This window comes from Hyla sarda, chromosome 1 (genome assembly GCF_029499605.1).
Source record: "Hyla sarda isolate aHylSar1 chromosome 1, aHylSar1.hap1, whole genome shotgun sequence".
Classification (NCBI taxonomy): Eukaryota; Metazoa; Chordata; class Amphibia; order Anura; family Hylidae; genus Hyla; species Hyla sarda.
This window is the reverse complement of record NC_079189.1, coordinates 308,756,745-308,771,865: the sequence shown is the minus strand read 5'-3', so window position 1 is coordinate 308,771,865 and position 15,121 is coordinate 308,756,745. Positions and strand designations below refer to the sequence as shown.

Genomic DNA, 15,121 nt, shown 5'->3' with positions numbered 1-15,121 from the left:
GTGGCTCTAGGGACAAAAAAAGTATGACCAGGTCGTTTTTCAGTTTTTGTTGAAAACTCAAAACAAATCGACAGTACTTTGTCATGTAGTGGTTTATCCCTACTCTGTAACCGCTGCACAACTTGACACAGGTCTAGTTCAGAACGTCAGGAAAGTAATGCATTACAAGGCTTATATGACATGTAGTGGATAATGTACTGGATAATGCATCTGCATAGAATTATCAGGCTGCAATAACACATTATCAAAACCTGTACAGAGGAAAAATTGGCCAATCAGATCGCTTCTTTTATTTTTCAGAGGCCTTTTACTCATGAAACACAAGTCTTTGCCTGTAAAATTTAATATACTATTTTCCCATTGAATTTAGTGTAATTTAATGGGAAATGTATTATAAATGTAAAATAGGTATATTTTGAAGCATTATAAGGCCATGTTCACACAGGAAAATTAAGTTTCTCGTTCAGCTCCATTGGGGGACACAGGAACCGTGGGTATATCTTGCTGCCACTACGAGGATGACACTAGGCATAACCAAAAAAAGAAGTCTGCTCCTCCCAGCAGGATATACGTGCCTACTGACTCAGAGACACTCAGTTTTTAGCTTAGTGTCCTAGGAGGCAGGCACAGGTCTGGGTTTCTCCAGACCTGTTCTGTTCTAATTTTATTATTTTCTAGCTGTTAGAGTCTAGTTTTTCTCTCCTTTTTTATTTGTCTAGGTAGGGGGGACAGGAGCATGGCGCTGCCTGATTTCCCCACATGCAACTGAAGGGCAGAGCCCATAGAGTATGGTCCGTTAACCCTTCCTCGCCACCGACCAGCACCAGGTTGTACCTTGGGTCCAGCACCAGGTTGTACCTTGCCTCTGCTCGCCCCGCTTATTGAAGCCTGGTATGATGCAGTTTGGCACGTCTGGTTGAAGATTTCTGGGAGGAAGACTTCAGGGAGATAAGTATAACATCATTGAGGTGAGTATATTAACCCTTTAACTTTACCAACCCCCCCACCCCATCCCCCCCCTCCCCCTCCTCTTCCCCCCTTTCCCCCTTTTATTCGCTGAAGGGGGCACTCACAGGGGCATGGGGTACAGTTCCCTTGTGGAGAGGGCTCCTGTTTGGGTTCTGCAGCTGTTGCTAGCTGGGGGGGGCACGACTGCGTTAAAGAGGGGACAATTCTGCACAGTTTTACTCCCGGCAGCCGTCCCCACAGCTCTGGGGACCGCTGCCGGCCTTTTCCTACCTCCGTGCGCCAGGCTGTGTTCGCGGCCATCCGGCCCAGGTTCGGCCGCAAATTTAGTCCGCGGCTTGGGCCTGGTATCGGCCGCAAATTAGCTCTGCCGCTTTTTGTTTGCGCTTAGCGACGCTCCTATCCCCGCACAGAGCGCGCACAGGGAGGCATGTTTCAGCCTCTCCTGTGCTAGCGCGCGCACAGTGGGCAGTTTTTTTTTTTCGGCCTCTCCTGTGCCAGTGCGCGCTGCGGGGGTCCTCAGTCTCCTTCCTCTGTCCAGGCCACGTGACGCGCCTCTGCTCCGGAGTCCAGCACTGCTACCTCAGAGCTGCTGCTGCACTCTGCTCCTGTGGCTCTCCTCTCCGGTCTCAGCTGCTCCATATTTGCTGCAGCAGCCTGGGACTTCTGCTACCTGGTGCTGCAAGCTGTTCCTGATATCCTAGCAAGACATCAGCGACTGCAAGACACAGGAACCTGGGGGAGCTTGTTCCTTTTTCTTTCTGTCTCTGGGTAGCTGACCTCTCTGTAATTTTGCATTGTCCGCACCCAGTTTTGAACCTTCTCTCAGACAGGCGACCGCTTCAGTCACTTACTGTGCTTGCACGGGGTGTAAGGTAAAAATGCCGGGGTGGTTCAGCTGAACCCACCTGTTCTGCCTGCTCTTCCTCCCGCCCTACTCCCCCCACCCAGGATAACCCCCCTTAGTGCATGGCCCCTGACCCTGCCCCGGTTTGGGTGTCTTATCTCTCCCAAACAATCTCTGATCTGGCGCAGGTTTCCAGGGAAGTGGCTACGGCCTTGAAGCAGTCCTCCTCGGGAGACGAGCTCGGCGTCTTCGGACCATCGACGCTCTCATGGACGTCCCAGGGTCATTTATTCTGACTCCTCTCCTGAGCACAGGTCTTCCCGCCGCTTGCGCTCCAGGTCCCCACTCCAGGTCACCAGCGCCCTCGGTCACAGGGTCTCTCTCCTAGGGGCCGTTCCCGATCCCCGGCCCACCATTCCAGATCCATGTCACCTAGATCCGGAGCTTCCACTGTCCGTTCCCGGTCTCCGGGGAAACTGATGGACTCAGACTCGGCTCCGCAATCGGATTCTGAAGAGTTGGCATCCATGTCAGACTTGGTGGACAACTTGGTGTCAGCTGTCAAGGACACCTTCCATCTACAGGACCCTGGAAATCCGGACCCTGCTCCTGGAGTTTCCTTTACACGGACTCATCGCTCCCCCAAGGTCTTCCATCCTCATAAGGAGTTTGATTATCTTCTGGAGAACGCCTGGAAGCTTCCGGAGAAGCGCTTCCAAGGCACTAAGCGGTTGAAGGAGCTTGTCTCTAAATGGACCATTCTCCCATTTATTGAAATTCACCACCTTGCCGCTAGCGGATGCCGCTTACTTTAAGGATCCCGCGGACAAGCGGGTGGAAAATCTGGTGAAGTATGCCTTCGAGGCGGCTGGGTCCTCCTTGCTTCCGTCCTTTGCATCGACTTGGGTTTCAAAGGCCTTATCAGTTTGGGCTTCTCAGCTCCGCCAAGGGGTGCTGTCCGGGGCCCCTCCTGATGATCTGGCTGATATTGCTCTCCAGATCTTCAAGGCGGGTGACTATATCTGCCAAGTTTCCTTAGAGTCGGCACGCTGTTCGGCCTTTGCGTCTGGAAATCTAGTCACCATTCGCCGCTCTATGTGGCTTAAAGCTTGGAACGCCGACTCGGCTTCCAAGAAATCGCTGACGGAAATGGCCTTTACTGGCGGACGTCTTTTTGGGAAAAAGCTGGACGACATCATTTCTGACACTACTGGCGGTAAGAGTTCCTTGCTTCCCCAGAATAAGGCCGCCAGGACAAGTCTGGTTCCTCGCAAGCTAGGCAGGCCCTGTCCTTTAAGCCCCGCCCCTCCTGGAAGCAGGATGGCCGTTCCAACCGTTTCCCCGCAAAGTCGGGAACTCGCAAGCCTACCTCAGATTGAAGGGGCGCCCCCACCCGAGGCTCTCCCTCAGGTGGGAGGTCACTTATCCCTTTTTGGGGATGTCTGGTTGGCACAAGTCCAGGATTCCTGGGTTCGGGACGTAGTTTCCGGGGGTTACCGAATAGAGATCGGTTCTCTTCCCTGGGATTGTTTTTTTCGGTCCCGGCCTCCTCGTTCGCCCGTTTTGGCTGTGGGTTTTTGCTCTGCCATTCGCACTCTGCTGGAACAAGGTGTCGTTGTGCCTGTTCCTCCTCAGGACCATTTCCGGGGTTTCTATTCAAACCTCTTGGTTGTTCCCAAGAAGGGGGGAATGGTCCGTCCGATTTTGGACCTCAAGCTCCTCAATCGGCACCTTCGACCTCGATTGTTGTCCATGGATCGGGGCGAATTCCTGTCTTCTGTGGACATTCAGGATGCCTATCTCCACATCTCATGGCCATCCTCTGCTCCCGAGGGGTGTCTGTCCTTCCTTATCTGGACAACCTGCTTATCAAAGCCCCGTCCAAAGTACAGAACGAAGAAAGTCTCCACATCACCCTGCAGACTTTGACCAGTTTCGGGTGGCTGATAAATGTGGAGAAATCCAATCTTTCTCCCTCCCAGTCTCTGATTTTTCTGGGCCTTCGGTTCGATACCGAGAGAGCACGGGTTTTTATTCCTCCGGACAAGCGGAGTGCTCTTCTGTCGGGTGTCCGCCTCCTGAGACGCCCACAACCTGTGACCATTCGCTCCTGCATGGCAGTTCTGGGCAGGATGGTTGGCCATGGCGGCGGTTCCGTTTGCACAGTTTCGTTGCCACCCGCTTCAGTGGGCCATCCTGTCTCTCTGGGACGGATCTCCCCTGTCCTTGGATCGCCGGATCCGTCTGCCCTCCTCGACTCGCCAGTCGCTTCGTTCCTTCCATTGAACTGGCTGGTCCTCACAACGGACGCGAGTCTCCTCGGTTGGGGGGGGGGGCGTACTTCTGGACCGGACGGTCCAGGGCCACTGGTCCCCACAGGAGACCCGTCTTCCCATCAATGTCCTGGAGATCCGGGCCATCTTCTTGTGTCTCCTGCACTGGGAGATCCTTTTCCGGGGCCGCCCGGTCCGCATAAGATGGACAACGCCACGGCCGTGGCGTATGTCAACCGTTAAGGAGGCCCTCGCAGCCACGCTGCCATGGCCGAGGTGTCCAGGATCTTGGTCTGGGCGGAGCGCCTGATTCCCTCCATATCAGCGATCCACATCCCGGTGGTGGAAAATTGGGAAGCAGACTTTCTAAGTCACTCCTCTCCTGACCCTGGGGAGTGGTCTCTTCAGCCGGAGGTGTTCAAGTCCATTTGCGATCGCTGGGGGATTCTGGACGTGGACCTCTTTGCGTCCCGCCTAAACCGGCAGGTTCCGACCTTAGTGGCAAAGTCCCGAGATCCTCTGGCACTGGCCGTGGACGCTCTCGTCATTCCTTGGTCTCTCTTCGCTCTCCCTTATCTGTTCCCGCCACTTCCTCCAAAGTGCTGAGGAAACTCAAGGCAGAAGGCGTCTCGGCCATTCTGGTGGCTCCGGATTGGCCCCGACGCTCTTGGTACGCTGACGTGGTTCGAGTCATGGCGGATGTTCCTTTTCGGCTGCCGGATCGTCTCGATCTTCTCTCTCAGGGTGCACTTTGCCACCCGAATTCTCTGCCGCTACTTTTGATGGCGTCGTGGTTGAAACCGCGATATTGAAGACCCATGGTTTCTCCTCCGGGGTTATTCGCACCATGCTCAATGCGCATAAGCAGTCCTCGGCTAGGATTTATCACAGGACTTGGCAGCCTACTTTCGGTGGTGTGAGGCCCGCTCTCTTTCTCCGGTTCATTTCTCTCTGCCGAACCTCCTGGCGTTTTTGCAGTCAGGCCTTGAAACGCGTTTGGCTCTTAGTTCCCTCAAGGGTCAAGTGTCGGCGCTGGCTATTCTCTTTCAGCGGCCTCTGGCCTCCGACTCTTCGGTTCGCACCTTCTTTCAAGGGGTGGCTCATGAGATTCCTCCTTACAGATCTCCTACACCCCCTTGGGACCTCAACTTGGTCCTGAGCGCTTTGCAGTCCGCTTCTTTTGAGCCTATTCGGGACATGGTTTCTTAGTTTCATCTGAACGAGGATATCGTTCTTCCCTCTTTCTGCCCTGCTCCGTCTCATCCTAAGGAGCGCTCCCTCCACAACCTGGATGTGGTCAGAGCCTTGCGGGTTTACCTTTCGGCCACGTCTTCCTTCCGACGGTCTGATTCGCGGTTCGTCCTTCCGGAGGGCCGACGCAAGGGTCTGCCGGCTTCTATGGCCACCATCTCCAGATGGATCCGGTCTGCCATTTCTGAGGCGTAGTGTTCTAAGGGGAAGAATCCCCCCTTCCGGGGTGGGGGCCTCTTGAGCGGTCTTTCGCCCTACAGGTGTGTAAGGCGGCCACTTGGTCTTCGGTGCACACGTTCACCAAATTTTACCAAGTGCACACTTCTGCTTCCACCGACGCCAGTTTGGGGCGTAAGGTTTTGCAGGCAGCGGTGGCTCTGCCGTCCGCTTGATTCCGGGTTACTTTGGTTTCCCACCCCGGCGACTGCTTTTGTACGTCCCACAGTTCCTGTGTCCCCCAATGGAGCTGAACGAGAAAAGGAGATTTTTTTTACTTACCGTAAAATCTCTTTCTCGGAAGAGATGTCTGAGAAGTTGTTGTCTGAGGGTGGGTCGCCTGTCAGTCTGCTGGTTCCTTGTTTTGACTGGGCTCACTTCGGACTTGTAGTTTTTTACGGTTCCTCCTATTGCTCTGGGACTAAAACGGAGTGTCTCTGAGTCAGTAGGCGGGTATATCCTGCTGGGAGGAGCCGACTTCTTTTTTTGGTTATGCCTAGTGTCAGCCTCCTAGTGGCAGCAAGATATACCCACGGTTCCTGTGTCCCCCAATGGATCTTCCGAAAAAGAGATTTTACGGTAAGTAACCAGTACAGGTACGCCCTCGAGCCCTGGTACTTAAAGGGCTACTCTGCCCCTAGACATCTTATCCCCTATCCAAAGGATAGGGGATAAGATGTCAGATCGCCGAGGTCCGCTGCTGGGGACCCCCGGGATCTCCGCTGCGGCACCCTGCTATCATTACTACACAGAGCAAACTCGCTCTGTGCGTAATGACAGGCAATACAGGGGCCGGAGCATCGTGACTTCACGGCTCCACCAGCTCGTGACATCACGGCCCGCCCCCTCAATGCAAGTCTATGGGAGGGGGCATGGCAGCCGTCACGGGCTGTGATGTCACGAGGGGCGGAGCCGTGACATCACGCTGCTCCGTCCCCTGTAATGCCCGACATTACGCACAGAGCGAACTCGCTCTGTGCAGTAATTATAGCGGGGTGCCGCAGCCGAGAACCCGGGGGTCCCCAGTAGTGGGACCACGGCGATCTGACATCTTATCCCCTATCCTTTGGATAGGGGATAAGATGTCTAGGGGCGGAGTACACCTTTAAGGACCAAGGGCGTACATGTACCACTATAGAGTGGTCTCTAAACTGTAGCCCTCCAGATGTTGCAGAACAGACAGCTGTTTGGGCATGCTGGGATTTGTAGTTTTGCAACAGCTGGAGGGCTACAGTTTGGAGATCACTGTGCAGTGATCTCTAAACTGTGTCTCTCCTAGATCTTGCAAAACTACAACTCCTAGCAGTTTGCTGTCTGGGCATGCTGGGATTTGTAGTTTTGCAACATCTGGAAGGCCACAGTCTCTAAACTGTAGCCCTCCAGATGTTGCAAATCTGCAAATCCCAGCATGCCCAAACAGCAAACAGTTGTAGTTGCGTACCTCCAGCTGTTGCATAACTACATCTCCCAGTATACCCTTCGGCGATCAGTACATGCTGGGAGTTGTAGTTTTGCAACAGCTGGAGGCACACTGGTTGGAAAATACTGAGTTAGGTATCAGAACCTAACTGAAGGTTTTCCAACCAGTGTTGCAAAAGTACAACTCCCAGCATGCACGGTCTGTCAGTACATGCTGGGAGTTGTAGTTTTGAAACAGCTGGAGGGCTACAGTTTGGAAATCACTGTGCAGTGGTCTCTAAACTGTAGCTCTCCAGATGTTGCAAAACTGCAAATCCCAGCATGCCCAAACAGCAAACAGCTGTCTCGGCATGCTGGGAGTTGTAGTTGCGTACCTCCACCTGTTGCATAACTACATCTCCCACCATGCCCTTCGGTGATCAGTACATGCTGGGAGTTGTAGTTTTGCAACAGCTGGAGGTACACTGGTTGGAAAATATGAGTTAGGTACAATAACCTAACTGAAGGTTTTCCAACCAGTGTGCCTCCAGCTGTTGCAAAAGTACAACTCCCAGCATGCATAGTCTGTCAGTGCATGCTGGGAGTTGTAGTTTTGAAACAGCTGGAGGTTCTCCCCCCCCCCCCCCCCACATGGGCGGGTTTACAGTGAGTTTCCTGCTTCAAGTTTGAGCTGCGGCAAATTTTTCGCTGCAGCGCAAACTCCAAAACTGTAACCCGCCAGTGCGAATGCACCCTAAAAACACTACACTAACACATAATAAAGGGTAAAGCACTACATATGCACCCTTTACACTGTTGTTGTCGCCCCCCCCCCCCCCCCACCACCACCAAATAAAAATGAAAAAAGGAACGTACGGCAGGGTTTCCAAAACAGAGCCCCCAGCTGTTGCAAAACAACAACTCCCAGCATTTCCGGACAGCCTTTAACTGTCCAGGCATGCTGGGAGTTTAGCAACAGCTGGAGGCACCCTGTTAGGGGTATTCTACGCCAGTGATTCCCAATGTCCACCCCTATGCAATCCCTAATTTAGTCCTCAAATGCACATGGCGCTCTCTCACTTCGGAGTCCTGTCGTATTTCAAGCAATTGCGTTACACATTTTGGGGGCTTTTTCTACTTTTACCCCTTATGAAAAGGAAAAGTTGGGGTCTGCTCTGCATGTTAGTGTAAAAAAAAAAAAAATTTTACACTAACATTCTGGTGTTGTCCCATACTTTTTATTTTCACAAGCGGTAAAAGGAAAAAAAGACCCCCCAAAAATTGTAACACAATTTCTCCTGAGTACGGAAATACCCCATATGTGGGCATAAAATGCTCTGCGGACGCACAACAAGGCTCAAGAGTGAGAGCGCACTATGTACATTTGAGGCCTAAATTGGTGATTTGCACAGGGGTGGCTGATTTTACAGCGGTTCTGACATAAACGCAAATAAATAAATACCCACGTGTGACCCCATTTTGGAAACTACACCCCTCACAGAACGTAACAAGGGGTATAGCGCGCCTTAACACCCCACAGGTGTTTGACGAATGTTGGATGGGAAAATGAAAAATACATTATTTTTCACTAAAATGCTGGTGTTACCCTAAATTTTTCTTTTTCACAAGGGAAAATAGGAAAAAAGCCCCCCAAAATTTGTAACCCCATTTCTTCTGAGTAAGAACATACCCCATGTGTGGATGTAAAGTACCCTGCGGGTGCACTACAAGGCTCAGAAGAGAGGGAGCGCCATTGGGCTTTTGGAGAGAAAATTTGTCCAGAATTGGAGGCCACGTGTGTTTACAAAGCCCCCCATAGTGCCAGAACAATGGACCCCCCCACATGTGACCCCATTTTGGAAACTACACCCCTCATGTAATGTAATAAGGGGTACAGTGAGCATTTATACCCCACAGGTGTCTGACAAATTTTTGGAACAGTGGTCCGTGAAAATGAAAAATGTAATTTTTCATTTGCACAGCCCACTGTTCCAAAGATCTGTCAAACCCCAGTGGGGTGTAAATACTAACTTCACCCCTTATTAAATTCTGTGAGGGGTGTAGTTTCCAAAATGTGGTCACATGTGGGGGGTCCACTGTTCTGGCACCACGGGGGGCTTAGTAAATGCACATGGCCCTCGACTTCTATTCCAAACAAATTCTCTCTCTAAAAGCTCAATGGCGCTCCTTCTCTTCTGAGCATTGTAGTGCGCCAGCAGAGCACTTGACGTCCACACATGGGGTATTTCCATACTCAGAAGAAATGGGGTTACAAATTTTAGGGGTCATTTTCTCCTATTACCCCTTGTAAAAAATGTCAAATTTGGGGGGGAAAAACAGCATTTTAGTGAAATTTTTTTATTTACACATCCGATTTTAACAAAAAGTTGTCAAACACCTGTGGGGTTTTAAGGCTCACTGTTCCCCTTGCTACGTCCCTTGAGGGGTGTTGTTTCCAAAATAGTATGCCATGTGGGGGGTTTTCTGCTGTTCTGGCACCATAGGGGCTTCCTAAATTCGACATGCCCCCAAAAATCCTTTTAGCAAAATTCACTCTCCAAAATCCCATTGTTGCTCCCTCCGTTCTGAGCCCTCTACTGCGCCCGCCGAACACTTGACATAAACATTTTAGGTATTTCCTTACTCGAGAGAAATTGGGTTACAAATTTTGCGGGGCTTTTTCTCCTATTACCCCTTGTAAAAATTCAAAAACTGGGTCTACAAGAACATATATTACGAGTATTAAAAAAATGAAGATTTTGAATTTTCATTTTCACTTTGCTGCTATTCCTGTGAAACACCTAAGGCGTTAACACACTTTCTGAATGTCATTTTGAATACATTGAGGGGTGCAGTTTTTATAATGGGGTCATTTATGGGGTATTTCTAATATGAAAGCCCTTCAAATCCACTTCAAAACTGAACTGGTCCCTGAAAAGTTCCGATTTTGAAAATTTTGTGAAACTTCGGAAAAATTGCTGCTGAACTTTGAAGCCCTCTGAAGTCTTCCAAAAGTAAAAACATGTCAACTTTATGATGCAAACATAAGGTAGACATATTGTATATGTGAATCAATATAAAATGTATTTGAAATGTCTATTTGCCTTACAAGCAGAAAGCTTCAAAGTTAGAAAAATGCAAAATATTCAATTTTTTCATAAAGTTTTGGAATTTTCCACAAAGAAATGATGCATGTATCGACAAAAATTTACCACTATCCTAAAGTAGAATATGTCACGAAAAAAAAATATCTAGGAATTAGAATGAAAAGTAAAAGCATTCCAGAGTTATTAATGCTTAAAGTGACAGTGGTCAGATGTGCAAAAAAACGCTCTGGTCCTTAAGGTGAAAATGGGCTTTGTCCTTAACCCCTTAAGGACTCAGCCCATTTTGGCCTTAAGGACTCAGACAATTTAATTTTTACGTTTTCATTTTTTCCTCCTCGCCTTCTAAAAATCATAACTCTTTTATATTTTCATCCACAGACTAGTATGAGGGCTTGTTTTTTGCGCGACCAGTTGTCCTTTGTAATGACATCACTCATTATATCATAAAATGTATGGCGCAACCAAAAAACACTATTTTTGTGGGGAAATTAAAACGAAAAACGCAATTTTGCTAATTTTGGAAGGTTTTGTTTTCACGCCGTACAATTTCTGGTAAAAATGACATGTGTTCTTTATTCTGAGGGTCAATACGATTAAAATGATACCCATTATTATATACTTTTATATTATTGTTGCGCTTAAAAAAAATCACAAACTTTTTAACCAAATTAGTACGTTTATAATCCCTTTATTTTGATGACCTATAACTTTTTTATTTTTCCGTATAAGCGGCGGTATGGGGGCTCATTTTTTGCGCCATGATCTGTACTTTTTTTTGATACCACATTTGTATATAAAAAACTTTTAATACATTTTTTATAATTTTTTTTTAAATAAAATGTATTTAAAAAGTAGGAATTTTGGACTTTTTTTAATTTTTTTTCGTTCACGCCGTTCACCGTACGGGATCATTAACATTTTATTTTAATAGTTCGGACATTTACGCACGCGGCGATACCAAATATGTCTATAAAAAATGTTTTTTACGCTTTTTGGGGGTAAAATAGGAAAAAACGGATGTTTTACTTTTTTATTGGGGGAGGGGATTTTTCACTTTTTTTTTACTTTTACTTTTACATTTTTTTACATTTTTTTTTACACTTGAATAGTCCCCATAGGGGACTATTCATAGCAATACCATGATTGCTAATACTGATCTGTTCTATGTATAGGACATAGAACAGATCAGTATTATCGGTCATCTCCTGCTCTGGTCTGCTCGATCACAGACCAGAGCAGGAGACGCCGGGAGCCGCACGGAGGAAGGTGAGGGGACCTCCGTGCGGCGTTATGAATGATCGGATCCCCGCAGCAGCGCTGCGGGCGATCCGATCGTTCATTTTAATCGCGAACTGCCGCAGATGCCGGGATCTGTATTGATCCCGGCACCTGAGGGGTTAATGGCGGACGCCCGCGAGATCGCGGGCGTCGGCCATTGCCGGCGGGTCCCTGGCTGCGATCAGCAGCCGGGATCAGCCGCGCATGACACGGGCATCGCTCCGATGCCCGCGGTTATGCTTAGGACGTAAATGTACGTCCTGGTGCGTTAAGTACCACCTCACCAGGACGTACATTTACGTCCTGCGTCGTTAAGGGGTTAAAGGGGTACTCCCCTGAAAAACATATATTTTTTTTAATCAGCTGGTGCCAGAAAGGTGAACAGATTTGTAAATTACTTCTATTTAAAAATCTTAATCCTTCCAATACTTATCAGCTGCTGTATGCTCCACAGGAAGTTCTTTTCTTCTTGAATTATCTTTCTGTCTGACCACAGTGCTCCCTGCTGACACCTCTGTCCATTTTAGTAACTCTCCTGAGGAGGAGAGGTTTGCTATGGTGATTTGCTCCTTCTCTGGGCTGTTCCTTAAATGGACAGAGGTGTCAGCAGAGTGCTGTGGTCAGACAGAAAGGACATTCAAAAAGAAAAGAACTTCCTCTGGAACATACAGCAGCTGAAAAGTACTGGAAGAAATAAGATTTTTTTAATAGAAGTAATTTACAAATTTGAAACAAAAAAAAATAAAAAGTCTCAGCTCACCTCAGCGTGCACGGCTACCTCCAGACATACGTAGAAAAAAGTAGAAAAACGCCAGCACGGCTGAATAAAATCTTCAAAGCTTTATTCACGAATCCTCATTAAAAACCTTCACGGTGGCAGAAAGACGTGGACATATAGAAAAATTTAAAATATTGCACTTGGAAAAACAGTCCTAAACAGTAGCTGACGCGTTTCAGGTTGCCATACCCTTACTCATAGCTTCTTTTTTCTACGTAATTTACAAATTTGTTTAATTTTCTGGCACCAGTTGATTTAAAAACATCTTTTTTTTCCAGTGGAGAATCCCTTTGACATTGTCAACTCTTTGTGCGGAATCCACTCAATAATACATTGCTGGCTATGGAGACAGCACATTTTCGAGTGGTTCTAGCGGCGGCTTGTTGTGCCGGCACCTGCAGCCTGTGGAATGTCAGCCCTGAAAATTTCTGGGCAGACATTCTGTCATGTTTACATAGTCTAAGGGTACGTTTACACCAACTTAATCCGCGGTGGATTTAATAAATATAAATCACAAACACGCAATGTAAATTCTGCAGCAGAATAGGTAGGTGTAAGTATACTCTAAGGCTGGGTTCACACAGAGTTTGTTTTTGTTTGTTTAAAGGGGTACTCCACCCTTAGACATCTTATCCCCTACCTATTCATTTAGAGCGTTGGGTGCAGCATCGGAGGCTCATGAAGTAATGGTTACGCCCCGCTCGTGATATCATGGCCATGCCCCATCCATAAAAGTCTATGGGAGAGGGGGCATGGCCATGACGTCGCGAGCGGGGCGTGACTGTGACGTCACAAGCTTCCACCCCGCATCGCCAGTAATCCGTCACGTAGTGACGTTTGCTCTGTGCACCAGATGTCTGGGGTGCCACAGCCGAGATCGCGGGAGTCCCCAGTGGCGGGACCCCCGCGATCAGACATATTATCCCCTATCCTTTGGATAGAGGATAAGATGTCTAAGGGCGGAGTACCCCTTTAATGTGTACGTACTCTTAATGGGTGGTAATATGGATGCTAGATACAGCAAAATGAATTGACTTACATAAAAAAACACATTGTAATGTATACTTGCTGTGTAACGTCTACTGTGCTTTTGTGTACAGCAAAAGTAAATGTAATGAAATGGAAACAGTGGAAGGTAAACATGAAATGCACTGGAAACCTAGCCATAGGCTTTTTTTACGCATATTTTTGCGTCAGTTCAGGTCATTAGTCCCGCGGACAAACCAAGACTTGCGTAATAGAGACGCAGAAAAACATATGTGACACCCTCCTCAATGTTTGCACATTTGTGGTATATGTTGAACTAGATGTTGGTTATTTGTCAAAATGGGATGATGATATATAGCCTGACGTGCCGTCCAACCCCCTCCCATAGACATGAATGTAAAGGCGCGGCGTAACGTCACTAGGGGGCATGGCCGTGGCGTCACGTCCCCGTCTTGGAGGCAGCGGCCGGCAGTGAATGCCGGGGGCGGGACCCCTGCGATCATACATCTTATCCCCAATCCTTAGGGGATTAGATGTATAAACCCGAAATACCCCTTTAACTAGACTATGTTTAGCCCACTGAAGTCAATGAGCTTGTTAAGCTATATGTCCCTTTTTGACAGGTTGCTGATGTGTAGCCTGACATATCCCCAAAGATTTAGTGTGAATAGGGCCTGGGTTTATATTTTCTTCTGTAGTTTTTTACAACAAAATAACCCCCTGTAGTAGATTATAGGTCTACTGTCAAAAAAGGGTTGCCGACGTATACTGTACTGTACAGCAGCAGGCCCCATTCATTTCAGTGGCACAAACAAAGTCAGCTTATGACTCCAATCTTGCAGCTTCCCGTTAGTATCAAATCAAATTAGTGTATACTAGCGGAAAGCTGCCCTATGGGTATGAAAACACTACCTTTCTGCCACTTGTTTTTGGCATTCCGCCAAAAACGGGCCCTAGGTGACTCCTTTCGAAACTTATGTATTATTTCAAAATCGCAACAGCCCCCGTCATGAGTCTGTTAGGTCACTGAAATGAATGGAGCTCTTGCAGAACGTTACAGTATATGTCGACATGCCTTTTTTGACTGGCTGGCGCGGATGCCTTTAGTGTACTGCAGAAATGCAGTATGAACAGGGCCTTATGAACAGCTGTCCTAAATTCCTGAGAAGCCTCCTATCCTAAATGTTAGGCGTGTCTGGCCTGTAATCAGCAGACTGCACCTGAGAGCCCACGCCCTATATAACACAGCTGTAGCCTTCACTTTGCCTTCCCATATTGCTGTAAGTATGGAGCTAGTCTTCTTTCCCCTCCCTTCAGTTTACATTCTTATGAGTGATATGTTTGACAGAGTTTTATCTGGTTTATTCTTCTGTTGTTTGTTTTTAATTATTATTTTTTTTTTCTGTTGGGAAATCTTTCAATTTCATAAGTAATTTTATCAAAACAAGTGGAACCAACGCCGAGATAAACTGTAATGGAAAGATTTGCACCTACCTCTTTCTGTGTCTTGGACCTACTCCTATTACCATGGCTTTTGGAGATTACATTTTGTTGCCCAGCTTTTTTACAGGTTAAAATCACCTTATACCTGTGCAGTCAAAAACCACAGGGAGCGCTATTAAAACTGCTTAGATTTGCACACTTTTTTTGCCCATAGCAACCAAGCAGAAATTGGTTGCTATGGGCAACTGCACCACTCTTCCTCTATACATGTTTTGATAAAGCTCCCCTTTTATTTTATTACTTTAGAGATTAGAAGTGTCCTTGAGGCTTGGTTTCCACACAGCTTTTTTTTTTTTGGCGTATTTTGGACAACTGCCACAGCAGTTTTTGAGCCAAAGTCAAGTGTATCCAGTAGGAAGAAGTATAAATGATTCCTTTTATATTTCCTATTCCCTCTGAATACACTTCTGGCTTTGGCTCAAAAATTTTAAAGGCAGTTGGAAAAAAAAAATCCTTTTTTTTTTGGTGTGAAATTGCCAATGGATTTTTGAGTCAAAGGGCGTGAATCCATCAGAAA

At 47.7% G+C, this 15,121-nt stretch overlaps 1 protein-coding gene across 2 annotated transcripts in view; it reads left to right on the top strand.

The window, feature by feature from the left end:
- The window catches only part of HOOK3 (hook microtubule tethering protein 3), a 119,997-nt gene that overhangs the window by 67,030 nt on the left and 37,846 nt on the right, over positions 1–15,121 (top strand). The window lies entirely within an intron of this gene.